The sequence below is a fragment of the Cyanistes caeruleus genome, chromosome 4 (genome assembly GCF_971803275.1).
Source record: "Cyanistes caeruleus chromosome 4, bCyaCae1.hap1.1, whole genome shotgun sequence".
Classification (NCBI taxonomy): domain Eukaryota; kingdom Metazoa; phylum Chordata; class Aves; order Passeriformes; family Paridae; genus Cyanistes; species Cyanistes caeruleus.
In genome coordinates, this window is record NC_141704.1 from 15,062,418 (window position 1) to 15,075,783 (window position 13,366).

A 13,366-nucleotide genomic window follows, 5' to 3' on the forward strand; every position below is an offset into this window, starting at 1 on the left:
AAAAGATTATAAAATATCATTGATATGATTGGATTTTTAGTAAATACTGATATGTAATATATTTTGAATATATTTTGATAACTTCTTGTGAAGGTTTTGGTAATTGCTTTTTCCTGTCACCAGGTGGGACCTGAATCTACCTGAAAATTAAAGCAATTCATTGCCATTCTTATGCAGGGACTCTTTGGTGCTCATGTTGCCAACAAGGTCTGCAACAAAGATGAAAAATATCACTGGGTCTAGAGTGAGCATGAAGTAGACAAAAAGTGTCCCACAGCAGAGCTGGTGCCTGGCTCTGGGGAGCAGTGACACTGTTCCTGGCCCTCACCCTTGTTTAGGGGTAAAAAGCAGGCAGCTGCTGGTGTGACACAGAAAGGAGAGTGTGACATGCCACTTGCCCCTGCAATCTGGGGTAATGTCACTGGGGGATGATATAGGTCAGATGGTAGGGCTCAGCACCATCATGCAAGGAGAATGCAACCTCTCCTGGCATGTCTCCCAGTGCAGGGGCCCACCAGGATCCATGGCCTGGGCTGGGAAGTGCTACCTTGGCTTCCCTGTTCCCAGGTCCACAGGGCAGGTGTCTGGAGCCTCAGCAGTGACCCATAGAGACCTTGGCTGGAGACTTGCCAGTGTGCTCACTGCAAATGCATAAAATGCAAATAATGCTGTGGAGGACTAAGAACTGAAGGTGAGATGAACCTACTGGGCTCAGACGGGAGGAGACTGTCAGGGCTTTCTCTTGTGGGGCACATTTCCATCCCAAGAGGGAAATAGAGCTGACAGAGAATGTGCCAACAAACGTGAGATCTCTCTCTAGGGACTAACAAACTATAGAGATTAAAAACAGCACAGATGCAGAGTGTTGCTTATATAAGCTTTAGCAATGGTCCCAGGTCATGCCCCAGATTTGGCAGCCACTGCCCTATGGCTACCAAGAATCATCCTACAAGTATCTCAAATTTTAAAAATCTGTAGTAGAGCATTCTGGTGTTCTCTCCTGTTAGTTACTCAATAAAATGAGCAAGCCCTGTGAATTTTAGGGAGATTAACACAGTTCCAAATAGCGAGGCTGGTGGTCCCCAAACACTCCTGTGCACTGTCCTGACTGCTAAGCTCAGGGCACAGTGAAAGCCATGAAGGAGAGGGGGGCAGGAAAATGCCCTTTTCTGGGAGCAGTACAGTCAGCTGGAGAAGCCCTGAGAGTGCAGAGGCAGAGAGAGATGGATGCATGGATAGCAGGAGCCGAGCCTTGGAGCTATTCTGGGCAGTTCCAGGCCTGAGACAGATGGTGAGGCTTTTCCTGGTGACCCAGAAGGGATTGTGTAGACACTCTCTAAAGGTTGTTGCAGTTTCACTACAGAGAAAGACCCAAATGGAAAAAAATCCAAAAGTAATGAGAGTTGTGTGTCCTTTCTGTTCACTGAACTTTGCTTGGGTGGTTGTTGCAGTTGTAGCTTGTGCTCCTTTATAATGGAGCTTCAGGGATGTACCAAAAATATTTTGGGGTGCTATTTGTAAAGCAGTTTCCTGCTAAGTTTTCTGCTCTATCCACTCCTTCTTGGTTCAGGCAATTTCACCAGCACTTGATAGCAGTCCCACCTCCTATTTTGGTGAGACCAAAGTCCAGTGCTTGTGGATACAATAAAATCTTTCCATTCTCTAGCCGATAGCTCAGGACTACGCTGCTTCCTCCCGCCTTTTCCCTCCTCTCCCCCACAGAATCACACGTATGGAGGGAAGATAATGGGTGTGTGTAGAAATTAAATATGCTGCAGATCTCAAACTCCTGCAGACACAGGGATTATTTGGAGAACAAAGGACTGCCCTCTTAGCTTGAAAAGTGCTGTGAAATACAATCTATTTCTCACATATCAAACAAGATTGCAAAGCAACACAGAGCTTGGTGTTTTGGGATACTGCTGAAACTAACACCTGGAAGGTTGCTCACATCAGGCAAGCTGCTCAAAATTTTACCCTTTCTATTCTTTGGCCCTGCTTTTACTTCATGCTGTCCCTATAGGTATCACTCTTCGTTGATCTTTCATGGCCAGGAGTGATCAGACTACATTGTGTCTGCCAAATTTACTTAACAAGACTTCTGTGGTCCTTGAATAACCATTACTAAAGCTGTTGTTAGAAATACTCTCAGTTGCTAGTTGCCTTCTCCAGATCCTCTCTTTATCAACAGATGATGGTGGATGATAAAGTTCTCCTCAGTTCTGTCATGGTTTCCCATTTTAAGTCTGTCTGAACCTTTTCCTTTAAATATTTGTCCCAGTATTTTCTCCAAGCAGTAATAATTCAATTTTGGAGCATTTCTCCTCTATATCAAGAGTCGAGATCATAGATTTGTATTACTTCATTGGTAGACCATGGTGCCATGATTGCTTTTCAATCATCCATAAAAGGTCTCTTAACTCCAAGTATTAAAAAAAAAAAAAAAAAAAAAAGAAAAAAAAAATTAGGCCCAGATAAAATATAGAAATTTCAATATGAATTCAGAGGAAGGAAAAAAAAAAAAGAAACACTTTTCTCTGCTTTTTGAAAGGGTATTGATATTTTTTTTCACCACCTGATTATGCTTTCTGGAGAATAAATCTGAGAAAGCTGAGATAAAAAGCATGGCAATTACGGGATCTATATATATGCATATGTACATACATATGTATATGTATATATATATATATAAAATTTTACACAATAATTTTGAAGATACAAGCAATGTTCCTCTCTTTTTCTTTCCATGGGCAAAGTCTGATGGGAAAGCTGTTCTGAGCCATTGCCAAGTTGGAAAAGACAAAAGAACAGTTCCATAACACTGATGTGTTTTTAGATCAAGCAGCTGGAAGTACTGTACTTAATGGCAGAAAAGAAACAATTATTTTAGTAACATATAAAAGAAAATAATACAGTGCACAAACTATGCAGCATTTCATTATTTCTTAATTTGTTTCATGTGATCATAGAGGTTTAGAGGCTAGAAAAGGAGGTGTTTGAGAAACTCTAACTTTAAATGTCTGGAATTTATTGGCAGCTGGTAAGCAATGGAAGTTAAAACAGCTTTTCCAGTGAAATGCCAAGAGTCTGTTTGCCTATCTGACACAGACACTTCCTGCCTTTCAGCACGTAAGGGAAGTTTCAAACCATGAAGCGACAATTTAAAGATGATTGTTATGTCTTCAAGAGTTCCTTTGTATGTGGATGAACTTTCTTCTGTGTACTTTTACCAGACAACAGTATTTTTGTGTGTTATGTGTTGTACATATTTCTTTTCCTTCCTTCCTTCCTTCCTTCCTTCCTTCCTTCCTTCCTTCCTTCCTTCCTTCCTTCCTTCCTTCCTTCCTTCCTTCCTTCCTTCCTTCCTTCCTGCCTTCCTGCCTTCCTGCCTTCCTGCCTTCCTGCCTTCCTGCCTTCCTTCCTGCCTTCCTGCCTTCCTGCCTTCCTGCCTTCCTGCCTTCCTGCCTTCCTGCCTGCCTTCCTGCCTTCCTGCCTGCCTTCCTGCCTGCCTGCCTTCCTGCCTTCCTTCCTGCCTTCCTGCCTTCCTGCCTTCCTGCCTTCCTTCCTGCCTTCCTGCCTGCCTTCCTGCCTGCCTGCCTTCCTGCCTTCCTTCCTGCCTTCCTTCCTGCCTTCCTGCCTTCCTGCCTTCCTGCCTTCCTGCCTGCCTTCCTGCCTTCCTGCCTTCCTGCCTTCCTGCCGGCCTGCCTTCCATCACTTGCAGACATGAATTTCATTACTGTTTTAAAAAAGTAGCTATTTATATATTCATAAAATAGACTTGCACATTAAATGTTCATGGCAAGCTGGCAATAAATATAGAATAACGGGATGTTTTATTAAAGATTTTATAGGAAATTACAAAATCAATGTTATATAAAATACTTGTATGCATTCTTGTTTTTAATTTGTCTGAGAACTCCATATTGCATAGTAGTGCATAGAATTCCTACTGACTTTTCTACAAGTAGTGTATAGGACAGAGGTGCCCCTGTGATAGCATTTTAGTTCAGACAAGGAACAAGCTTTTGAAGTGAACCTCCTGACTGTCTCCACTTACTGCACTTGGGTCTAGGGGCACGTGAAGTGAATCTTTTTCACATGAGCTAAACTGGAATAGGCTCTCTAAGACAGCCATCAAGGAGCATTCATGCTGTATGGAAGTAAATCCCCCATAAAGGGCATGGGGTTGCTGTTGGTGCTTCAGCACCTGGCCTTTCCCAGTAGTTTGGTCTTGTTGCACTGTATTACTTGCTAAGTTAGACTTGTCAAATTTAGCCCAGCAGCTGGGCTAAATAGTCTGAAAATTGTTTGAAGCATTCCCTAAAGATTAATAGAACTTGTGCAAGGAGAGAAAAAATCAGAAAAAAAAATAGAGAAATTTGGGCTTTTTATTTTTGTTTGAGCTAATTCTTACATACTGGGGAGGATACATGCTGTATCTTTCCCCCCTGCAAAACCTCATTCCTAACAGAAATCTGAAAAACTTTCAGTCTAACATCTGGAGGGACAATGTGAATCCAGCACTCCCAGCAGAATGCTGAAATACTTCTAGTGCTCCTCTTTCTGCATTATCAGTTTAGCCTGCTACTGCTAATTTTTATAGGACATCTATAATACTTTTAATAATATTTTCATGTTACATCTATAATACTGTTGTGATATTTTGTTTTGAGGTGCAGAGGTCAGATCAGCAATTACTAAAATGTTGCTTTATGAAGAAAAGCAGTATGCTTTTAAATGTGACTTCAGTTTTTGTTTAATGATACCCACTGACGTGGAAAATATTCTCTACTGTATGCATTATGGTTACTTCAGATATTCTTTAATATCTGCAATACTCAGTTTCCAAGCAGAGTGGTTTCTCTCTCACTTTTGTCTACTTTGCTGTTATTCTTTTTATTGCTCCAGATCACACCCTTTAATTGTTACTCTTGTGAAGCAGGACAATTGTTGATTATTTGGCTTTGTGTTTTTAATAGAGCCATTATTAAGCTTAATAAGCGTATCTTCTGCTGAACCTTAAAAAGCAATAATTATCTTATTATAAGTAGATCTCACAATCCAGCCCTAAACTGCAAATGTTTTCTTCATGTTTTCTTCTTTTCCACCTCTAGAAATTAGGAGATGCTAATTTAGAGAGAGTATGAAATTTATATTCCCTGTAGTTGCTATTGTATCTGACGCAATTACAATGAGTTTTATGTGTTAGTTCCTATGCAACCGATGCTTGCTTATGCTTAACAAGTCAAACCTATTACAGTTCCTTTTCTTAATGCTATTTGTTTTATACCATTTGTGACTATAAATTGCTACAGTATTATTGCTATGTGCTCTGCTTTCTTTGGTCTTACTGAACACAGGAAATAAAAGAGATGGAGTGACATTCTTTCTGTTTAAAGGTAGTATCTGGACATCAGCAGGGGTGCCCTTTGCCACCGGTGCAGACATCGGCCCCCCCGGAGTGCATCACCCATACTGAAGCTGGCTCCTGCTTCTGGCTGGGTCTGCCCCAGCCTGGATTCCACTTCTGGCATTTGCAAGCTCTCACTGATCACAGCAGGAGCCTAGACACCTATCCCCACAAGCACACCTACTCTGTAGACTTTAATACCAGATGAGAAGATTTCCATCCAAGGAGTTTCAGTTGATTCTAAATTGCAGTTATTCAGGTCATCAGGCAGCATACTGGAACTGAATAGCAAATCTCACGGTGAATTTTTTTCCCCTAGATGAATCACCAGGAAGGCATAGGAGGGAGGGCTCCTTCTTGAGATGGTCCTTTGGTTCCCAGGAATTGGTGCCCAGAAGTCCCCAGACAAGCCAGTTTGTACAGAAGGTGAGGCCCACATTTTCCATATACTGTCCTTCAGCACAAAATGCATCGTGCTGCAGAAAAATAATATTAACTAAAACACTGCAAAGCCAATCATAGGATGAAGCAGTTTATGTTATTCACACTATAACCTAAAAAGCTTTTGTCAACAGATGGGAAGAGACAGAATAATTGTGCATGAGTGTGGACTTATGAGACATGAAAATGGGCTATCGTTTTCCTACTTGCTTGTTCAGAATAGCACAGCTGGTTGCAGAGCAGTAGTTTTAGAGCTTTTCCTCCTTCCCATTCAAAATATGGGTTTTTTTCAGCCTGGATGGTTGGGGGAACCTACCACATAGTTCCTTAGACAAGTTTTAGAGCCATCTCTCATTTTTAGATCTCTTTGAAATGCAGTTTTTAAATAAAATTGATCTGAAGAAGCGAAGAGCAAGGCTAATAGTTTAAGCATTAAATTTGGGAAATATTTGCATTCTGTATATATGACAGCAATGACCATCTAACTGGTGGCTCAGCTAAGTGATCTATAGTAGCACTGCAGGGTACCATTAAAGGTTAGCTTGTGAGATAACCAATTCCTTAATCTTGCTCTGACAACCAGCCAAAAATAGGCAAGTGATCAGTCTTACTGATATTGTCTAACAGTTTGCTCTTTTCCTGTTGCTTCACTACCTGCAGCAAATGCTACAGACAGGAAAAGCTGGATGTTTAAACTGTGTAGCTGAAGCTGTTAGAAAAAAAGGGAATGAAAACAATTTCTTTCAGAGAAAGAGTCCACCAAAAAACAAAAATAAAACCTTAAAATCCCCCACAGTCTGAAGCATTATTTTTACAAGCATGTTTTTGCTGTTTGTTGTTACATGCAAGTACAGAATTGACTTGTAGGCTTTATTTATGTTCAGGTGAGCTCTTCAGGGACCAGAGGGCCTCCCTTGGGAGTTGTAGGCTGTGGTGTAGGGCGCACCCGCTCTGGGCACCTGTGGAACCGTGGGAGTTACTGACTTCAACATTCAACATGTCAGGCTTCAACATGTTTACATTTCATAGGTATTTTGTAATATTGACAACATTTCTGTTAAAATCAGCTAAGGTATAGGGATGGGAAAAGCCTGCACAATCCTACAAATCTAAATTGCTGAAGTATTAGGAGTTGACGAAATTAATCTCAAGGAGTGACTAAATTTCTCTTTAAGTGATAGTATTTGGGGACTCTTTTTTTCTGTGGCAATGACTTTACCACATTCCTGCACATCACTGAACCTTCCCTAAGAGCTGAAACACCCCAAGTGAAATAACGCAGCAAAACATGGGGGCAGCCTGCAGCTGGGAGTGCCGAGCAGCCGCTGTGCCTGTGAGGCACGGCTGCAGGCAGCAAGCCAGCTGAGGGGACAACTGGCAGAGAGCACAGCTGGCAGGAGCAGCTGCCAGCCAGCCCCCCAGCCAGGGGGTGCCCAGCAGCCAAGTGCAGCTGCAAACCTCAGTTTAGAGCTCATGGGCCTTTCTGGCTTCTCCAAACCAACCCACAGCTGGGACATGGTAAACTGATGCAGAACCAGCCAAGCTCTGTCCTGTGGGACAGCAACTTGATTCCTGACTGCTGGATTATATGATGAAAAGGGGGATGATTAAAAGAGGAGCAGACTGTAGCCAGTATGTTCTGAAAAAGGGTAGTTTTCCTTGCTGTAAATTGTCTTGCAGCCAATGTCTCAAAAGTTTTTAATATTTTAACTCATGCATACAAAATATTGTTTTTCAATGGGGAAAAATTATGTGCATTGATTTAATTCTCCTGAGACACTCAGACTCCTGTTCTGTATTTCCTAAGGCCTCTTGAAAACAGCATCTGCTGCTTGTGGCCAGTCTGTGCTTGGGGACAGGACTACAATTCATCTCCTGTTCTACAGCACTATAAACTGTTTAAAGCTGCTATCCATCTTGTCTCCAATTTTGTGCTTAACATGCTGCTCTCTAAAACAGGGCTTCATATATTAAGTGAATGATTGATATCTTTGCATCTTATAGGCATGTGTTTGCATTGAACTACACTGCACCATTATTCCAGGGAACTCAGTTTACCATGAAATTCCAATCACTTGATCGACCTATTTCTTTTCCTTATAACGGTCTCAATTATGTTTTATCTGTGAAGTTTCCCAGCAAATGATAAATACATTGAATAGAACTGATCCTGAAACACGCCATTATAGATGCTCTCTAGAATTACTTTCTGAATCATATTCTTTTTGGCATGTGCAGCATTCATTTTGTATAGTGCTAATTTTCAATCAGTGCATCATTTGGTGAGAAATTATATCAAATCCTTTAGTAAAATCTAGATGTATTACATCACATTGTCTCCATTCACAGATTTTATCAATAGAAGTAATTATCCGGCATTATTTGTTTTCTGTGCATTCTCTGTTACCACCCTCTGCAGTTATCTTTAAAATCCACATGTTGAACCTTAGCCTAATTTAATCTCTTTGAGGCAGGAACAATTCCAGTGTTAAGAAAGTGCAGGGCACAAAGGGAATTCAGAGAACTATTAATAATAACTGTGTGCCAACTATTCTTCAGCTCTCTGCTGTGATTTGTTTCACATTTATTGCATTACTTTGGTCAGAACAGATTTGAAGTAGAGTCCAGAAGTACCAAAGTCCTTACGAGTTACATCTTGAAGTCTCCAAATGATCAGATTATCCCTTTAAGAAGAATTTTAAAGTCTATGTGTCTTGGGTTGCAGTACAAGAGGTAACCAGAAGTTATGTATTCTACTGCTATCTGTTTAAACCAGGTGGGGCAGTGTTCTTTACCTCTTCCATGACCCATGCTCCCTCCAGGGGGATATCTTCTGTTAACGGGCCATTGAGTGTCACTGCGTGACTGATAAAATGACATCGTCCCATGGTGAGATGCTCCACCCAGGGGGAGGAGCCAAGCATCTAAACATGTATATCTTTGGAGACTCAGAACAGCGCAGTCAGCCTTTCTCCACTGAATTCCCAGAGGAAGACGGGACCCATCTACACCACCGGACCTTCAAAGGAAAACTACATCCTTCTACAGGATCATTGCTTAAACAGAACCACATCTGTCACTGCAGGAGGACGGTAGCCTCCATTTAATCAGATTGCTACCAACATCCTGACCAGCAGGGTGTCAGGTTGTAGTCTGAATCTGTCAGTGTTTGGATTTTTTTTGTACTACTGCATTTTTATTCTAATTTTGCTAGTAAAGAACTGTTATTCCTATTCCTATATCATTGGCTGAGAGCCCCTTGATTTCATGATTATAATTCTCACAGGGGGTGTGGGGTGGTTTACATTTTTCCATTTCAAGGGAGGTTTCCGCCTTCCTTAGCAGACACCCGTCTTTTCAAACCAAGATATTATGTTAGAAGTTCACACCTCTTAAATAGAACATTTATTCTTACCAATACCTGGAAAAGAGATATAATTAGCCTTTTTCTACAGGTAGTAGTAGCAAGTTGTTATTATGTGTATGATGATGTATTTGTGACCCTCACAGAACAGAGCAGTGAGAGAAGCATCATCACGGTGTGATAGCAGGGACAAATAGGAGTACAGGATGCCAAGTGTGAGAGCAGAGGGTGAAAAGAGAGTGCTTGGAATGTCGTCCTACTGGGGACCCTGGTGCTGTAAAGAGGTCACCAGTGGTTTGTAAGGAAGTGCAGTTTGGGAGCTGGACAAAACCAAAAGGGCTGAAAGAGCAAAGCTCACCATATACAGTAAATATGAATGTAAAACAGACTTGCAGGACAATGAGACAGGAGCATGCAGGACCAGGCTTGAAAAACTGCCACAAGTGAGGATTCTCATAGCAGAGATGAAGAAACCATCAACATCATACACTTCCTTCCAGCAAAGAAGGAACTCCATCATGAACATCACACTTGCTCTGGCAAAGGGCATGAGATACTGATGGCTTGCTGCAGCCCTCTTTTTCTCAAGCAGTACTGATGCTATCAAATACAGGAGCGAACATGAAAGCTCATGGGAGAGCCCAAGAGCAGACCTAGATACTAGGAAGGTTTTGTACAACAGTTTTGACTCCATTATTAATGTTATTCTGAATTGATCAGATAATTTGTACTATAGCAGGAAGTATTATTGTGAGTAGGTTAATCTTACTAACTGTCTGTTGTATTGTAATTAGTGTCGAGATTTTCATTAGACTAATAATAAATTCTTGGCTTCCATTTAAGGTGTTTTCTGCCCATAATGTGATTTTGAATGCCTCAGAATTCACTTTTATGTAATAACACTAGCATGGAGCAGTGGCAACTTGAAAAATCATTACAATGTAGTTTAATCCCATTAATTTTTAACTTTATTTTACTCTAAGAAAGTAGTTTTTAAAAGATAGATTTTTTTTTCTGTAGTCATAGTTCCATATATTTAGAAAAATAACTTCTGCGATTCTAAAATCTGTAGCAATAATGTTGCTTATACAATTGAAACTGTCCCTTTTCATTGTAAGACCTTTTGTACATATCTGATTTATTCCTCAATAAGACAAACAGATCATGAAAGCATACCTTTCTCCGTGACTGTAAATAAAGTATATGCATTGCGCTGACAACAAAAATTAAAGAGGACATGAGTACTTAAAATTTGGACAATTCTGCAGATCTAAAATAAGATATTTATGTTTCAAAGGCCTTTTCTCTGCAAAGAGGAAGCGGCATTTAGAAATGTTTTAAACATCAAAAAAAGAGTTAAATAAAGATGTATATAATCTATTTGTTTGTATATCAACTATTTTTCATTTGCATTGCAGATGCAACTTTTCAGAAAGCATACTGGGGGAAAAAGCCTTTGATGGAGAAGTGATATGTGTTAGTATTTGCATTTCTTACCCTATTTTTCTTCCTTTACTACAAAAGAAGATTCAATTTAATTAATTAGATTTAGATTGTAAATGTCTGTAAGAAGCTTATTTTGGAAAGCAGCTATAAAAGGAACAGCATGTTTTAAGAGAGCTTTGCAATGATAAACTAAAATAGTAGTATTAGAAATTCCGCTTCAGACAATATAAAGAATGAGGTCAATTATAAAGTGCAAAGATTCACTGTGTAGTCAAATATATATTTAAGTTCTGGAGAGTAATGCAAAATAGACTCTTGTGCTGTATCTGCTTTTTAGGAACATCAAGGGCTGTGGGGAAGACATGAGTCAATGGTGCAGAAGGTGGTTATGACTTGGTATCTGCAACCTGAGACTCTTTTACTGCAAGTTCACAGACTGTTTGGGGAGCCATGCCAAGAATGATATTAAGACCTACACTATATTGCGCCGATAATTTGGACTTCGTAAAGAAACAAAAATTAATGGTTTATGTAAAAAAAACAAACGGAGTCAATTTTTGTAAACTGATGTTTATTGCTTTACCACATCACATTGTGCTGTGAAAAACTATCATCAGACACCAAAAAACCCCTGATCAAGTTTGAGAGAATATGCAATAAAGACTTTTATGACATTGGTTTTCTGTGTTGAGAAAGGTACCCATGTCAGGCCAACAGGAGTGCTGTGAGTTTCAGTGCAGACCAGTGCACAGGCCTGCACTTGGTGTGGGTGCACCCAGACATGGGGAAAGGAGGGGTTCTGCAGCAAAGCCCTGGGCAGACAACAAACCGAACGTGAATGAGCAGACAGATCACCCCAGCTGCCATGAAGGCTACCAACACCTGGCTGTGGTAGCAGAGCCAGCAGAGACTTTATCCCCCAGGTCACAGCTTTGAATTGCATTGGGACCCCTGCTATAAAAACATACAACTGCAGAGACAAGTAAGTGCAAGATCATTAGAATGATTAGGGGTCTGATGATTAGATCATAATGAGCAAGAAGAGCAGAGGGAACGCTCCTTGTGTAGCCTGGAGATGAGAAGGATGAGGACTGTAACTGCTGTTGTCTATTACCTGAGTGGAGCTCTCTGATGATACCTGGGAATGTTGACTTGGAGGTGCACAACAGAAAGGACAAAAAGCAGCAGTCACAAGCTGCAGCAAAGGAAAACCTAACTGGATATAGGGAAAATTTTTTCAAGTGTTTAAATGTTGGAAAGGGACACCTGGTGAAGCTGCAAAATGCCAGCCTTAGGGAGTTTTAAACCTCAGCTGAACAAGACCCTGAGCAACTTTTCCTTCTTTTGACAATAGCCATGCTCAGAGCTTTGCCAATGGCCATGCTCAGACCAGGAGGTCTAGGTGAAACATGGAGGGCACTTTCAACTTCAACAATCCCACCATTCTTTACTAAAAACCATGTTTCCATGCTTCGGATAATGTGAAATAGTGCTGCTAAGTTAGGTGCCATGCTGAGATGGCTTCATGTTGTATTAAGGTTCATGTTTGATTTATAGTTTGACAAACATCTACGGCAATAAGTAAAATGAAAGCTATTGAGTTTAAAAAACTGGATAAAAACTAATCTTCAGATAATAATGAAGAACAACTAATTTTCATAATTAAGTTTTTCTACCTGGAAGGACTGTTAAGTCTAGAGATGTTAGAATCATAGAATACTAGGTAAAACATGTTTTTAATTTTAAAAGGAATGATAAAGTAGGTTTTGGAAGCATGACACCTAAACTTTCCTTGCCATAGCAAGTTTCTGCAGTGAGTGGCTTCTCTGCCAATGCTAACCCAAGGCAAAGGTTAGACTTGCAGAAGGTAAACTCAAGATTACTGATGAAGCTGCAAAAAGAAGCTGAGTTCTCACTATAGCTGAGAGTGATCCTTTCTGACATACAGCGTATGATACAGCTCTTGGGATCTATGTGGCACTTAGGAGAATGCTTGTGCAGAGAGTTTGCTTCTACCAGATAGTAAAGGATTTTATTCTGTATTGAATTAAGACTGGTTCTTGGATTTAGGTATGCTGCAAGACTAAAACTCCACTGAGTGTTACGATTAGTATTATGTATAGCAATAATGTAGTGTAGTATTATGTAGAATTAGCAATTATATGTAGGAAGTTTATGCCTGTGTTAGGAGCCCAAGTTTGTTCTTTATATAGATTAATGCTGAAGAATGCATAGTATTTTCCAAAAAGGCTTTTAAAAAGTAGAAACTTCCAACAGTAAAAGATGTTTTAGTGCCTTTCCCTTTCAAAAGTTTATAATGCTTCTTGGGAGACACACAAACTGGACTCACAATATATCTTGCAATCAAACTTCGTATAAAATTACCATATATCCCCACATATCTGTGCTAATTATAGCACTACAGAAAAGATACACCAAAATTGTAAAAATTAAGGACCTGAAGTTAATATTTTAAGTGTAATATTAATTTGTACTGAATTAGCTGTTAAATTCAAGAGGGTTAATTAGTTTATTGATCAGTTCAGTTCTGTTGAGTTCCTACAAGGATGAATTTGGCCTTGGTTGTTTAAAATACAGGATGTTTAAGAATCATTCTAATCCTTCTCTTAATCATGCAAAGTAAGGTTAATTTACCATTTTAAAAGCTACTGAACTAGCTAATTCAATTTTGTGTGTATGTTTAT